Below are 14,659 nucleotides of genomic sequence, written 5' to 3' on the forward strand. Positions count from 1 at the left end.
TTCACAGTTATTATTACTTAATCTTATTAGTTGCTTTACACAAGAATCTCAAAGTGACTTACAGGTAGTAAAATACACAATGTATAAGAAACAAAATAATTAAAAGTGAAGTACCCTGTACCCTTGCCTTTGACACCTGGGATGTATATTTTTAAGTCCCACTTCATTTTTGTGATGTGATTTTAATTTGTTTTTAATTGCTTTTAATGCTGTATTTTAAACTGTTGTAACCTGCCCTGGGACCTCAGATTGAAGGGTGGGTATTATTATTTTTTTTTAAAGTACAACACAAGCCATAAAAACCATAAAACAATCCCTCCATCTAGGGATCTAACCACCACAGTCAGTCACTTAGAGGTAAAGGGAAATACCACTAACTTTTGGGAAAGGCGTGGGAGAAGAGAAATGTCTTTCTCTGGTCCCAAAAAGATGCCAATGTTGTCACCAGTCAAACTTCCCTTACATTTTCCTTTCCACTTAGACCACTGCTGCACAGATAATGGGGACCTCACATCAGGCCCATAAAAGGGATAAAGTTCCTTGCCAGCACATGAGGTGCTATGCCTCTATCAGATTGTGCTCATGAAGAAAAGGTTTAAAACCCAGGAAAAATATTGGTGTTAAAATATGAAAAGGTTGAAAAGATGGCAAAGAGGGCTAAGTGATGAAACTACTATAGTCAGCCCTGCAGCTCTGCTGGTGCAAGAGACTGTCCCTTCCAATCCCATGCTCATCCTCAAAATCAGCTCCAGAGGTTTGGTAGATCCTCTGGAGCAGATGGAGGAGTGCGGGGGAAGGGGGAGAGAAAACTGGTCACATTGTGCCAACAGCACTGGATACAACCCTAAGTAATTCATAAAATTAACTTCTTACATTTCTCAATCAGTCTTTTAGGTGCCACAAGACTCTCTGTTGTTTTACATTTATCATTGCTCCCAAGTTAATCCTGACTCCTCTATGAACCTGTTATCCCCCAGCATTATAATGATCTTCCTCACAAGCTGTTACCAAATCTGGAAATTCTAGTTGCAAAATTTGGGTGCAGAGGGTAAATCTAGATGCCCTATAATAAAAACTCCAAAATCAGAATTTAAGCAAACAGGCAGACATCAGCCAACAATCTTGACTATAATAAGATTGTTTAGTTTTTTTGTTAATCACTGTTTAACAATGCTAAACTTATGAAAACAATTAATTACACATATTCAGAAGGAATCAATTGTAATCTATTTTTAATGTAAACCAAACTCTACTCCATATTTTAAATGCTTCCAAAGCCTGAGGTGTTTTTTTATTGTTCTTTGGAGAACTAGCAATTCTGCGGATAAATTACAAAGAACAAGATAACATTTCTTCTGTCATTCTCACTCTATGCAGCAGAAAGCAAAATGAAATTGACTTGATGCTATCAGTTGTACTTTCATGGTCTGTTCCACATACTAGCGGAGCAGCAAAGTGAAGCCAATAGGTTGTGTCCATTTTAATTTACTCTGTCCAGGAATGTGTTCTTACAACATATGCTGTAAGAAATATATCGAGTAGTTGTAGATTTCTACTTTTGGTAGAGATTTTGCTGTGAAATCCCCCTAGTTAGCACTATTCTAAAATTAACATTTTCTGAACATAAAGGGATACTGATGCTTCTTTCATTTGTGATATTGTTTTTGGAATTAGTCTGCTTCTGAAGGGGTATATGTACAGTATATTCAGCATTCTCTGCAGATGAAATAACCAACGTTTTCCTAATATAAATACTAATCCATCTGAAATCTTTGTTACTTGATTTTGATTTGTGGAACCAACCAGCTAAAGGGAACCATAGCTTTCTCTATACTGTTCAAAACTGCACTGGGCCAGTTGTGCAATAATAAGAGTCAGGGCCAGTACCAGGCATGACTGAGCCCTTGGGCACCAGCCTGCCCCAGTCCCGTGGCGCCCACCCACATGTGCCATCTACCTCTCCCGCTGCAGTGAATGCTGGCTGCACTGCACATGCATGCCTGCCATCAACCAAGATGTTGGCTGAGGCTTCCCTAAGGGACTGATGCTATCTTGGTTGATGGGAGGCATGCACATGCATCATGGCCAGCATTCACCACAACAGGAGAGGTAGGTGGGGCAGGCAGGCGGGAGTTATAGGCCTGCATGGTCGTAGGGCGTGCCTGGGAGCTTCCTCTACGATCCATGGCAGGGTTGGGAGCTGACACCACCACCAATTACAGAATGGGAGGACTACCCACCCATCCTAAGGGGGGGCCCTTCAGGGGCCCTCAGCCAGGGCCCAACCTGGCTGTCCTCTGGTGCCGGCCCTGATAAGAGTGCAGGAACCTAATATGTCTGCTATATTTGCCTATGGCCATCATCACACAGCGGTTCACTTGGCTGCTTACAGATGGCACTGCAAACTACAGCAAGACAACAGCCTTCTGAGAGCTGGCAGGTTATCACAGCACCATCATAGGGCATCCAAGGAGGGAGGCAGATTGCCCAGGCGATCCACAGAGCAACAGTCATGACAGACAACAATGCCATCTCAGCCTCAGTAGCAGAGGCCAAGGAGGAGAACTGGTGAACAGTGGGACAGCATGACAGTTGCTGAAGAGCTGTCATGTCCTGAGTGTTCCTCTGCGGCTCATTTGGTCCGTCCATCCATCTGCCTCTATCTCCATTCTCCACTTCCCTCCTCCTTGTGGTAGAAGGTCTAAAAGGAGGGGGGAGGCTTGGCAAAGTCTATGGGGAAGGGGTTTGGCAAGGGCTGTGGGCTGTGGGGGATTTGGCAAGGGGGGAGGGGAGGTTAGCACTCCTTTGTATCTCCAACATTGGGGAGAATCACAAAAGGCTGAAAGGATCATTGTGGAGTACTTTGCAACCGTTCCCATACTACCCTTTTCCAGCTCTGATGTTGGAATTTTGACAGATGGGCAGGGGGCAACTCACTTGTCAATCATGTGACATCACATTTCATAATGTGGTTGACATATGAGTTGTCCTTCCCATCTGTCAAATTTGGCCCCAAAAGGTGGGAGCTGAAAAGGTTCCCTACCCCTGATCTGATTGATGGGTTAATGTGAGTGGGTAGGTGGGTATTGGTGAGGTCTAGGGCTGGGTGGTGGGGATGAGGGGTGAGGGATTTCTGGGGGCAGGGTGTAATGTTCCTCCCCTGGCACCACCTGTCAGGCTCCCACCCGTGGCTCCCATCAGGGAGAAACGTAGTTTTTATTTTTCTTTAGCTCACCCTAGCACAGATCTCACAAGATCCCACTGCTAGGCAGCACCACCAATCACTCCCTGTAAACAATACTGCTAGAGACTTTGCCTTGGCGCCCTCGCCGTCCACAACCCCCCTGTATCTTTGTCTATAAAGCATACAGCCCTGGGTTGCCCTGAATACTTGATGATACACTATCTCTTCACCGCTGCCACCATTTGATACTGTTTCTCCACCTTGGTAAATACCCTGCCCTCCCTTCTGGTCTGTGAATCCCCAGCCAAGGATCAGGCTTTAGGTAAACCAATAAAAGTATTTATTTGATAACACCAGGAAATAACAAGATTACTTTAGGAATGTTCAACAAGTGTATGGTTTCATATAGTGTCACTCTTTATGTTTCCAGTCTTATATATTCTGTCTAAATACCAGCCAAATATAATCCAACCCACAACCAACTCCAATCCACACTCCACAACCAACCGCCCACAACTCCCCCACAAAACAGAACCCTGAACCAACTGTTATCCTCTCATTTATACCTTCAGCCATTCAAACACTCAGCCAATAATCATACAGCTTTCTCCAGCATTCTAGCCCATGTACTCCCCCCTTTCACTCAGTCACTTACCATATATCACTTAACAAACCCGCACTTACCATATTTACAGATATTAAAATACAGGGACATCACACAGGGTTGTAGGTGAGGTTGGTGAGCAACATGAGCACGGCAGAGTCCATAGTATCCTAATATGCATGTAACAGAGAATCTGAATGACCATCTCCCTGTGAAAAGGAATACACTGACATAAGATTAAGAAATGAGAACCGACTAAAATATCCCTTAACTCAGTATAGAGCACTTGCTCACTAAAGAGAAAGAAAACTGCATGGTCCTTCAAGTACAGGAGAAAGGAGACCATGAGATAATGGGTAATTAGACATGAGGGTTTATTGTGGAATCAGTGCTGCTCATGGCCACAAGTTAGTTTGCAGTTTCCACATGACAGTTTCCATAATGTCATCACAATGCTATTCCATACTTTGGTTACATTTAATCCAGATTTCCCTTCCCGCAGAATATCCAATATGTAAAAATAACCAGTTATTCATCTGAAGTCCCTACTGGTGCAGAAGCTTATTAGCACTTTTTTAAGGGGTGGTTTATTATGTGTGTGGTAGCATTTTCAGTGGGTGGTCTCTTGTCCTCATACACTGACTTCTGCTTGCTCTTCACCTCAGCACAACCTGGCCCCAATATGAAATGAAATACACCTATTTCCATTGACTGTCACATGCCAAAGGCAGACCCAGATCTGGGAAGATATTCTCTCAAGAACTCCACACAGTAAATGTGGAGGATTAACTGTGAGACTGTAATGATTGCAATACATACATCAAACATCATCATCATAGCAGTAATGGCCAATGCCACTGACAGAGAGGGAGAGGGGCAAGGTGCGGGAATCTTGGTGCATGTGATGTAACATGATGAAAAAGGACAAAGTCCCATCAGATGTACACAATTCATTGTTCTCTGCATTGTGGGCAGAAACTAAATTACACTGAAGAGCAGGGGTAGCCAACATGGTGCCCTCCAGAGAACAACTCTCATCATCTCTGACTGTTAACCATGTTGTCTGGGACAGGAGTTGCAGTCCAACATCTGGAAGGAACCATGTTGGCTGTCCCTCTGAAGAGGATCAATGTGCATTGCTTTATTTTTCACATTTTTGTCTCCTTAACATAATTATTTTGCTCAATTCTTGCATAAATCAACTAGAGGAAATCTCTGGAGTGTGACCACCCTCCTGTGGCCATTATGCAAATTAAATATTCAATTCTTTTAAAACAGTTTAAGGTCCAGTGCTTCCTTATCAAATGGTTTTCCATTATTTGACCTCTGTTGCAACTACTAATAAAAGACGTGGAAAAAGATTTAAAACTGTGTGGGTTTGGCACTGTATAACTTCAGTGCTGTATACTTGCTTAATTAGTGCAATCTATTTCTTTTAAAAAATGTTAACATATACTCATGTGCAGTTAGCATTATGCCAATATTATAATTGGAGGTAAGTATTTGTTGTTTGAGGGGGAAAACAATAGCGCAAAAATAAAATCCTTTGAGAAGAACCTTTGCTTTCAGCTGGCATGCTTTAATTAAGCCAATATGGCTAGCCATCTAGCAATGCAATTAGGACATGAAAATATTTTCCAAAATTTAAATATACATAGGGCTATTTTTCCATGAAATGTTGCATTGTAGTATTAGTATTTGGAGATTGAAAAATGTACATATTGTGGTATATGAACATGTGGAAGTTATCATTTAATAACCACATACTTCAACTTTGACATTGTTCCTCATCTATTGCAATAGTAGTGGTGGTTATTATTCACTTGTACAACTGGAATATGTTTGGCCAAGCACTGACCTTGGATGTTGATTAAGATGCTCCCTACTGAAATTAACTTTGACCCGCTCAGTACAGCAGTATGATACACACTCGTAAATTAATGTGCAGGCAAACAGAACTCCAGAATAAGGAGCACTGCTTCTTGGAGGAGCAATCCTGAACTTCACAACTTGAACGTTTTTTGTTTTGTTTTTTACTCTATTGCAATCATAAGAAACCTTGTTTTTCTCTAAGATCAATTCAATGTATAGTGTCTAGTTATGATTCTAGCAAGATGTTATACACAACATTTAAAAGACAAGACAGGCCCTACTGAAAGGCTTATAGCCTACTAAAGACTGGATATGTTATGGAAGAATGGAAAGGATGGCAGAGTCAGGGAACATAATGAATAAGAAATTGGTGTTGAAGAGTCACCTGGATGGGAGATTCTACCTACTGGAGAAAGAGATTTGTATGACAGGTGGATTAGCATTCCAGAGATGATGTGTATGAGGGTGGAGATAAATAGTTACTGTCAAAAAGAGCAAAGAACCTGGGAGGGAGCATCAGAAAATAATAGGAACAAGAACACGCTATTTGAAGGGTTTTCCAGAAACCCTAAAGTGAAGATGAGAAGAGAGAAGCCACTGCAGAGAATAAAAAAAGAGTAATGTAACCTGAATGATAAGTAGACAATATCAAACAAGTACCTGTAGTTGTTAATGATGAACACATCTGTGGTTTCTGCTAGAATAGAACTAGATTCAATAAATTTCAACATGCAGTAGAATGGGTAGTAGAATGCAGTAGAATAATAGTCATAGAATCATAGAGTAGTAGAGTTGGAAGGGGCCTATAAGGCCATCAAGTCCAACCCTCTGCTCAATGCAGGAATCAACTACTTTGGATTCAATTTTTTCTACAGGTTAAACATAGGATTAGAAATGTATAGAAAATCCCTCATCTGTTTGGATGTACTGTTCATTCAAAGTGATTTCATAAGATTGCAACACTATAAAATTGTGGATTTAAGGATTTGGACCGATTTACTCTCAGCTACAAATACGTGATATCATGGGGTTATGAAGGAAGTTTAATGACTTATTGGGATCTTATTATAACTGCAGGTGACTATAATGCAGCAGCAAAGAAGGCAAAGTTGTGTTAAATATATTTTTATCAGGGAGAAGGGATGAATTACCCTTGTTCAAGATCTGATAAGTCACAATTTGAAATACTATATCCACTGTTCTGTGTTCATGGAAGAATGACTTCAAATTGGAACAGGTTCAAAGAGCAATTGAAATAACTGGAGGAATAGAGTAACTGTCTAATAGCAGAGGTTAAAGTCTTGTTCACTTTAGAGGATTATGTAATGGAAACCCAGGAGTAGGGGAAGAGTTAGATTAATTTTTTTCACTGAACCCAAAGGTGGTTGTGTAGACATGGACATCTTACACAACTTATCTTAGTTTATCACAACTTATATCTTCGTTTCAATGGAGGGAACAAAGAGAAGTCCAAGGCCTTGCAAGAAGATGCATCATTGTTCAGGACAGGTTATAGATCCTTGTAACAATTAATGATAGATGATATAAATGATAGTGAAGACTAGACAATTGTAGGGAGTATCTGATGTGAGGAAGTTTTCGATTCAATGTTCCCTTGCTCAGAAGTTCAGTTTCCTTGCTACTTTCAATGGAGAGAGACGAGCTGTGCACTCTTTTCTTTCTCACGGTGTGACATTACTATAAAGGAATTATATTAACATAATGAATTACTATTAGAACCTCACAGATTTTGATGATAATTGCGAGCCAGGAATTAATTAGTTCTGACACCTATTTAGTGCTCTTTCCCACACTATTTTCTGTATCCAGCATCATCTGTTGCATAGTTCCTCACTTCCACATGGGAGCTGTGGTATTATCAGTGTTTTGACATCTCATATGCTTTTTCATTATTTATTAGTGATGTTAATATTGCTGCAGATGTTCAGTAAATTGAGTGCTGCCAGATTTCTTTACAAGCTCTTTAGCTTTACAATCCTCTGAAAAGTCTAAAACTTTACTTTTTTTTTTACAACTATCCCTATATACCCCCCTCTACGATGCACACCTTAACGTGGTGAGGGAGTTTGAGAGTGTTGAAGACGTTGAGAGCAATGCCAGCAGGAGTCTAGACCAAGAAGCTAGACTCCTAGCAGGAAGACCCAAGGCGGAATGGTCAAAGCTGAGACACCAGACCAAGATGCAGCCACTCAGAGGAAGGCAATGGTAAACCACCTCTGAATACCTCTTACCATGAAAACCCTATGAATAGACTATCCAAAATGCAACACAAGATAGTGCCGGAAGATGAGACCTCCATGTCAGATAGCACTCAGCGAGCTACTGGGGAAGAACAATGGACAAGTACGAATAGCACTATGGTTAATGATGCAACTGGGTCAAAGCCGAATGGAAGCCCAGAGGCCGATGCACACAGATGCAAAAGGAGAGTCTGGAGTTGTATGATGCACACAATAGGAACATGGAATGTGAGAAGCATGAACCAGGGAAAGTTAGAAATCATCAAGCAAGAAATGGAACACAGCAACATTACAATACGTGGCATGAGTGAATTAAAATGGACGGGAATAGGACATTTTCAATCAGGCAACTACAAAATATTTTATGCAGGAAATGAGAAATTAAGAAGAAACGCGGTTCCTTTAATAGTGAGAAGTGATGTAGCAAAAACAATTACGAGCTATAACACAAGGTCTGAGCGAGTGATATCAATGGGATTTAATGGGAAACCTATTAACATAACCATTAGCCAAGTCTATGCTCCAACAGCAAGCACAGAAGAAGAGGAATTGGACAGATTTTACACAGAAGTACAGGAAGAAATTGGTCACAAACCAAAACAAGAAGTTCTGATAATCATGGGGGAATGGAATACAAACGTAGGGAACAGAGAGAAACTAGGGATTGTGGGAAAATAGGGCTTAGGAGATAGAAATGAAGCAGGAGAAAGACTTGTTGGATTCTATGAAGCCAAAAGCTCGTTTCTTGCGAACACATTTTTTAAGCAACCAAAAAGACAACTATACATGTGGATATCACCAAATGGTCAATATAGGAATCAAATTGATTATATAATTGGTAGCAGAAGATGGAAAAGCTCCATACTTTCTGTGAAAACAAGACCAGGAGCAGACTGCGGTACAGATCATGAACTGGTCATATTGAAAATCAGAGTAAAGCTAAAAGAGACCAACAAAGCAATTATAATGCCAAAATACAATTTAAATAACATCCCAGAAGAATATAAAGATCAAATAAGGAACAGATTTGAGGCTTTAAATTTAGTTGACAGAGAACCAGAAGAACTGTGGAGTGAAGTCAGAGACATTATCAGGGAAGAATGCAAAAACACAATACCTCTCATTAAAAAGAGAGAAAGACCTCAATGGATGACTGACGAAACTCTTCAAATGGTTAAAGAGAAAAGGAAAGCAAAAGCAAAAGAAGATAGAAACATGGTTAGAACCCTAAATGCAACAATACAGCGAGTAGTACATAGGGTCAAACAGAACTATTACAATAGTTACTGTAAAGAAATAGAAGAGGACAACAAAAAGGATAGAACAAGAGCCCAATTCCAAAAGATTAGAGAAATTAAAGGGAAACTTAAACCAAGAGTAGGGATGTTGAGAAATAAACGGGAACACACTGACTGACCAATATAAAATAAAAGGAAGATGGAAGCAATACACTGAAGAACTGTATAAAAGAGATGCCAGGATGACAGATTCATTCATGGAGGAACCGTATGATGAAGACCCAGAAATTTTAGAATGTGAGGTGGAAGCTGCTTTTTAAATACTTGGAAGAAACAAATCACCAGGAACAGATGGCATACCAATAGAGTTGCTACAAGCTATTGAGACTAAATCTGTCCAAATTTTGACAAAGATTTGTTAACAAATATGGAAAACTAAACAATGGCCCACAGACTGGAAGTGTTCAATATACATTCCAATTCCAAAGAAAGGGGATCCCAGGGAATGCAGTAACTATCGAACTATCACCTTAATATCTCATGCAAGTAAATAATGCTGAAGATTCTACAACAGAGGCTCTTACCATATATGGAGCCAGAAATGCCAGATGTCCAAACTGGATTTAAAAATGGAAAAGGTACCAGAGATCATATTTCACACATACATTGGATAATGGAACAGACCAAGGAATTTCAAAAGAAAATCACCCTGTGTTTTATAGATTACAGCAAAGCCTGCGATCACGTAGATCACAAAAAATGATGGAATGCTTTAAAAGAAATGGGGGTGCCAAAGCATTTGATTGTCCTGATGCGCAAACTATACTATGTACAAGAGGCTACTGTAGGACAGAATATGGAGAAACAGATTGGTTCCCCATTGGAAAGGGTGTGAGACAGGAGTGTATTTTATCACCCTATTTGTTTATATGCAGAACATAACATACGGAAAGCAGGATTGGACCAAGATGAAGGAGGTGTGAAAATTGGAGGGAGAAATACCAATAATTAAAGATATGCAGATGATACCATACTACTAGCAGAAACCAGTAATGATTTGAAATGATTGCTGTTGAAAGTTAAAGAGGAAAGCACAAAAGCAGGACTACAGCTGAATGTCAAGAAGACTAAAGTAATGACAACAGAAGATTTATGTAACTTTAAAGTTGACAGTGAGGACATTGAATTTGTCAAGGATTATCAATACAGTCATTATTAACCAAAATGGAGACAATAGTCAAGAAATCAGAAGAAGGCTAGGACTGGGGAGGCCAGCTATGAGAGATGCAGAAAAGGTTCTCAAATGCAAAGATGTATCACTGAACACTAAAGTCGGGATCATTCAGACCCTGGTATTCCTGATCTCTATGTATGGATGTGAAAGTTGGACAGTGAAAAAAGTGGGTAAGAGAAAAACCAACTCATTTGAAATGTGGTGTTGGAGGAGAGCCTTGTGCATACCATGGACTGGAAAAAGACAAATAATTAGGTGTTAGAACAAATTAAACCAGAACTATCACTGAAGCTAAAATGATGAAACTGAGGTTATCATGCTTTGGACACATCATGAGAAGACATGATTCACTAGAAAACACAATAATGCTTGGGAAAACAGAAGGGAGTAGAAAAAGAGGAAGGCCAAACAAGAGATGGATTGAAGCCACAGACCTGAACTTATAAGATCTGAACAGGGTGGTTTGTAACAAATGCTATTGGAGGTCACTGTTGCATAGGGTTGCCATAAGTCGTAATCAACTTGAAGGCACATAACAACAACAACATTCCTATGTACAGATTACCATCCTTTTCTTTATGAAGGAAGCATTTTTATTAGGTATCTTAAAAAATATTGTTGGCATTCCTATTCATCTGAGGTGCCAGAGACCCACATGATCATATTAGCTATGCATCAATTCATAATTCTTTATTTGGAAGAGTTTCACTTTTATACAACTCCCTTTGCAACTATATAATAACATTAATAGAACCTTGTAATTTTATTGAGAAGAAATCCTATGAGGATTAAGATCCTAGATCTCATTACAAGATTTGAGCAATGGATGCAAATTCAGTTTAGTACTTAAACACTCAAGGGTGTGGCAAAATGCAATTTGAACCTATGCAGAATTCAGCATGACTAAGTAAATTGAATTCAATGGGTTTAGGCATGCCTAATTATACAAAGGACTGTAGCCTTTGTTATTTTGTACTTAAAGTGTTTATTTAGAAGCATGTTACTTTCATTCAGAAACCCCTTGTTCACATTGATTGCCTAGGCTTTATTTAAAAGAATTATATACAATTGTGTTCTTCATAATTTGATCATGAATAGACAGGACTAGGATTTCCAACTACTCCATTTTACATGCTGAACTTGTTTTTCCCTCATGGGTATTGTTCAATAAACCAGGCTCTGTGATTAATGATTAGTTTCTACTGATATCAGAGCTTGATCTGCCAGTTTCTGCCCCTACCTTATCAATACCCTGTCCCAAGCCAGCCCCATCCAGTTAAGCTGCAGCAACACCAATGTAAGAAGAGCTGCTCTGCAGCTCTGTCCCACTAGACCAGCTAACTGCTCTGAACCACACAAAACCCGTAAGAACAACCCTGCTAGATCCGATCAAAGGTCTATCTAGTCCAGCATCCTGTTTCCCACAGTGGCTGACTGGATCTCTGAGGAGTCCACAAGTAGGATATGAGCACAATAGCTTTCTCTCCCTGTTATTCTCCAGTGATTGGTATTTAGAAACATACTGCCTCTAATCCTGGAGGTAGTAAACAGCCATCATGACTAGTAGCCATTGATCCTGCATGAATTAGTTTAATCCCTTACAGGGATTAAAGTAAATAGTTACCATCGCATCTAGTGGTAGCAAATCCCATAGTCTGAAGAGTACTTCCCATTGTCTGACCTGATCTTCTACCATCCATTTTCATTTGACAACCCTGAGTGGTAGTATTATGATAGAGGAAGAAAAATGTCTGTCTATCCACACTATTCATAATTTTATACTCTTCTATCACGTCCTCTTTTACTCATTACTTTTTAAATTAAATAGGCCCAAACAATGTAACCTTTACTCATAGGGGAGTTGCTAGTGCTTTGATTCTTTTGGTTCCCGTTTGCTGTACCTTTTACAGCTCTTGTTGAGGTGTGATGACCAGAACTGTACACACTATATCATGTGTAGTCACATCATAGATCCTCCATGGCGCAGAGTGGTAAGCGGTGGTAACGCAGCCGAAGCTCTGCTCAAGGCCAGAGTTCGATTCCAACGGAAGGAGGAAGTCAAATCTCCGGTAAAAGGGGTCGAGGTCCACTCAGCCTTCCATCCATCTGTGGTCAGTAAAATAAGTACCCGGCATATGCTGGGGGGTAAAGAAAGGCCGGGGACGAAACTGGCAATCCTACCCCATATATACGGTCTGCCTAGTAAATGTCGCAAGACATCACCTTAAGAGTCGGAAACGACTCGCGCTACAAGTGCGGGGACACCTTTACCTTTAGTCACATCATAGATATGTATGAAGTCATTACAATATTGGCAGTTCTATTTTTTAAATTAATCTCCTAGTTATCCCTAATAGGGAGTTAGTCTTTTTCACAGCGGCCACACTTAAGTCAATGTTTTCATTGAGCTATCCAGCATGACCTCAAGATCTCTTTCCTGGTCAGTCACCACCAGTTCACCATCAGTCAGTAAATGACGTTTAGAATTTTGCCCCAGTGTGCATCACTTTACCACTTAGACTGAACTGCATGACATTTTGATGCCCTTTCCCCCAGTTTAGAAAAATTCTTTTGGAGCTTCTCATAATCCCTTTTTGTTTTTGCTATTCTTAAAATTTTGGTGTCATCAGCAGACTTGGCCATCTCACTGCTCACACATAACTCCAGGCTTTAATTTCCTCAAGGAAGCCTTCTTGCCTCTAACCACTCAGAGCTTTATGATTAAATGGCATATAAAGCTTTTGAAATAAAATCAATAAACAATAGCTTACTTAACTCTGCTCATTTACCACACTGGCATCCCCTTGGCTTTGGTGGTACCTTCCCTGGTTTGCAGTATATGTTACAGCTAAGCTTTTACTATTCTTCCTCATGTGTTCTGGAGAAATTTGAACCCTTGACTTTCCCTTTCAGCTTCCTTATTACCAATCTCCTCATTTTTAAGAAGTTTTCGAAGTCAAATGTGACTGTGTTGGACTTATTCAGCAATTGTCCACGTACACCTATGTTGACCTTGATAGCACTGTGATGGGTCTTTCCAATTGGTTCAGCAACACTTACATCTCACCAAAGTTCCTGGACACCATTTAAGATTAAATCCAGGGTTGTCTCCTCTCTGGTTGATTCTATGACCAACAGTAATTTTACTTTTTTTCATGACCAGAATACACCCAGTCTATGTGATGGTAACTGAAGCCACCCATTACTATAACACTTCCATTTTTGGATGACTCCCTGATTTCATTCTCCACCTCAAAATCACCCTGGGCATTTTTGGTCAAGTGGGGGGGGATATTATTTCCCCAGTGTTAAATTTATTTGGGGGGCTGGTATGACCAACCACAGAGATTCTGTGGAGGAATCCACCCGTTCTGAAATTTGTAGGCTGTTAACTCAATGTCCTCTTTCAGATACAGAGCAACACTGCTCCCAGTACACCTTTCTTTATCCAGAGATAATCATGCCCCACCAGTTTTTTCTATTTTGTTATGTTTCTGTATGCTCATTTATATCTATGTTATCCCAGACCCGCATCTGTGTTTGAAATGCTTTTAAAGATGTTTTTAAGGCTTTTTTAAAAAAGATGTTTTTAAAGACATTTTGTTTTAATATGTTTTTAAAGGTATTTTGTTTTAATATATTTTAACGTTTATTTTTATGATATTTTAGAGTGTTTGCCATCCTGGGCTCCTATTGGGAGGAAGGGTGGTATGTGTGTGTGTGTTTCTTTAAAACTAAGCACACCAGTTCCCCAGTCTTGGCTTAGAGGCCTCTGACATTAGCATATAAACACCTATACATGGTATCCTATTCAAATGCCTTCGACATCTGTGTTTTCCATTATGACCCTTTGGTTTCTTTAATTGGCTATCATGTCCCACTTCACTTTCATTGTTTACCGCATTTGGACAATCAGAAATGTTTTTACCCTCATCTCCTAGGGATGGTTCATCCTGAACTGGATGCTCCGGCACTCCTGTCAGCTTTCCCACAGGAGTCAGTTTAAAAGATGTTGTGCCACCTTTTGTATTTTAAGTACCAGTCATAAGATTCCATTCTGGTTCAAGTCTTCTTGGTGATCACTCGTGACCAAGTAAGATTGTCTTCCAAAATATAGTCTTTAACAATGGATCCATCTGAATCTGTATCCACTGCCGATGTACCAGACCATGACTAGGGGCTTCTGGATTTCACATTCCTGTCCCCGTCACCATTTGTCAATTGCCATGGGATTTTTGTTATGGAAGACACCTGGGCATGAATTTG

Source organism: Rhineura floridana, chromosome 9 (genome assembly GCF_030035675.1).
Source record: "Rhineura floridana isolate rRhiFlo1 chromosome 9, rRhiFlo1.hap2, whole genome shotgun sequence".
In the NCBI taxonomy this organism is placed as follows: Eukaryota; Metazoa; Chordata; class Lepidosauria; order Squamata; family Rhineuridae; genus Rhineura; species Rhineura floridana.